Below are 2,927 nucleotides of genomic sequence, written 5' to 3' on the forward strand. Positions count from 1 at the left end.
GGAAGAAAATCATGTTTGTTGTCTTCATATTACAGGGTCCAATGCTTGCGAAAATGCAATGGAATCAGCTATGAATTCTAAAGCAGTGGTTCTGATAGGGTCACAGACAATAATTAATGCAATGCAAATAAAAACAAAATCAACTGACTATGCACCGATCAGCCAAAACATTAAAACCACCTGCCTAATATTGTCTAGGTCCCCCTCGTGCCACCAAAACAGCACCAACCCTTCTGAGATGCTATTCTTCCCACCACAATTGTACAGAGCGGCTATCTGAGTTACCGCAGACTTTGTCAGCTCGAACCAGTCTGGCCATTTTCTGTTGACCTCTCTCATCAACAAGGTGTTTCGATCCGCAGTAAATTCTAGACACTGTTTTGCGTGAAATTCCCAGGAGATTAGCTGTTACAGAAATACTCAATTCAGCCCATCTGGCACCAACAATCATGCCACGGTCCAAATCACTGAGATCACATTTTTCCCACATTCTGATGTGAGCATTAACTGAAGCTCCTGACCCATATCTGCATGATTTTATGCAATACACTGCTGCCACACGATTGGCCGATTAGATAGTCACATGGATGATTGTTGGTGCCAGATGGGCTGAATTGAGTATTTCTGTAACTGCTGATCTCCAGGGACTTTCACACACAACAGTCTCTAGAATTTACTCCGAATGGTGCCAAAAACAAAAAACATCCAGTGAGTGGCAGTTCTGCGGATAGATATTAGATGAGAGAGGTCAACAGAGAATGGCCAGGCTGGTTCGAACTGACAAAGTCTACTGTAACTCAGATAACAACTCTGTACATTTGTGGTGAGAAGAATAGCATCTCAGAATGCAGGTTGGCGCTGTTTTAGCGACACGACGGGGACCTACACAAAATTAGGCAGGTGGTTTTAATGTTGTGGTCGATCAGTGTATAATGCATAGTTAAGATGCATAAAGAATCAGCTTATCAACTTGTAAAAGGGAGGAGGATACACTTCCCATAGCTTTTGTTGTTGATATCAGGAGCTCTGTGTACAATCAAATGTTGCAGTATTTCTGTGCAAATTCATCTGTCGCTTCATAGAATCTAGCCAATATTGCCGGATGTCATCATGGGCAGGTTGTGTGGCATGCCCTCATCCTCAAATTATGAATGAAACTACACACAAGGTAATCAAAAACAGTTTGTCCCAATCCTAGATTTTATGCAACAACCCTGTTCTTACAACAGAGATTGAGTGTATTTTTTTGTGCTGCTGTGAGCTTTTGACTCAAGAGACAATCCTGTGACTGTTGCTGAGATGATTTAAAGAATTACATATTTTACACAAAGCTGAAGCCATGTTGATAAAAAGACTGAATAGCAAAGCTAACTCTCTGCAACTAAATGATATTTAAATGGTTAATAGGGGCTAAGGACTGTAGTTGTAGTCCCTATTGCTTTTTGTTTGCTTGTTATTATTGATTCTATGGCAGCCAGTAAAATAATTCGGAGGAATTTCATGAAATTTGGCACTTTAATTAGTCACAGGGTTTTTCCTTTTTTTTTTTGGCAACTGCCCAAGCAAAATTTCGCTGAAACTAATTCAATTAATTTGTTTTCACAAAACTTATGTGACCAATTTGAATTCTACTGAGAATTTTCTATATAGCACTATGGAGGAATGTACAACATTTTTCTGCTTTTGGATGAACCCATTGATTCTCAATGTGATAATTCACAGTAAATACAGGATTTCTATGGAAAAATGCACTAACGTACACATTAGTGTAAATTGTGTTTAGCAGCGTGTCGTTTTGCGATAAATCGCTCAATTTTTAAAAATGACATATCAGATGCAACTAGAGTCTAATCTTTTGACTCAAACAGGTTTCAATGTAAAAACGTAATTAGGTTTTTTACCAGACGTAGTTTTGTTGGTGTTTCTCCCAAAAACAAACTCCGCTGTGGCCGGCGCCATGTTGTTTTGACACATGACTCCATACTTCGAAAGTTTAACCTTTTACTGACAGCACAGAGTCTCCTGAACTGAGATCAGTCAGTTTAAATGAATTAAAATTATGCGTTGTGTATAGCGAAGCCAAAATACAACATCCACCCATGTGTCCATGGGGTCACACAAGGTTAAAGTAAAAAATCCTGTTGAATTCAAAAGGTTCCAGATATTTAGATGATAAAAAATAACTTTTGTAAACATGAAATGCAATTAAGTAATTGTTATATATTAATTCATTGCAATTATGTAATAAACTAACTTTTCTCCCCAGTTTGGCATGCCCAAGTCCCAATGAGCTCTAAGTCCTTGTGGTGGCATAGTGGCTCACCTCAATCCGGGTGGCAGAGCACGAATCTCAGTTGCATCCATGCCTGAGACCGTCAATCCGCGCATCTTATCACGTGGCTTGTTGAGCGTGTTACTGCGGAGTCCACGCACAACTCACCATGTGCCCCACCGAGAGCGAGAACCACACATTATAGCAACCACGAGGAGGTTACCCCATATGACTCTACCCTCCCTAGCAACCGGGCCAATTTGGTTGCTTAAGAGACCTGGCTGGAGTCACTCAGCACGCCCTGTAATCGAACTCGCGACTCCAGGGGTGGTAGTCAGCACTTTAAGCATTGTAAACGTTAGTCTCCACCAAGACCATTTTTGGCCCAGAAAAAAAAAAACAGTTGGAGAGTTTCTGAAGAGTCGCCAGACTAATTTTGGGGGCTGCTAGTCCCAACTCTAATGGCCTAAAATCATGTACCTGTCCCCTTTAGATTCCTTGGGTCCACCGAAACTAATGTTTGGAAGTTCGGCCCTGTTTACTCCTACAAATAATGTCCAGTTCTCATTAAATTTGTCTCAGATGTTCTTCAGACCATTTTGATGTAGCAGCAAGAGCATTTTCTCAGCTATGATTTTGTGTGCTGTCTCTTATT

This window comes from Myxocyprinus asiaticus, chromosome 32, assembly GCF_019703515.2.
Source record: "Myxocyprinus asiaticus isolate MX2 ecotype Aquarium Trade chromosome 32, UBuf_Myxa_2, whole genome shotgun sequence".
NCBI lineage: Eukaryota > Metazoa > Chordata > Actinopteri > Cypriniformes > Catostomidae > Myxocyprinus > Myxocyprinus asiaticus.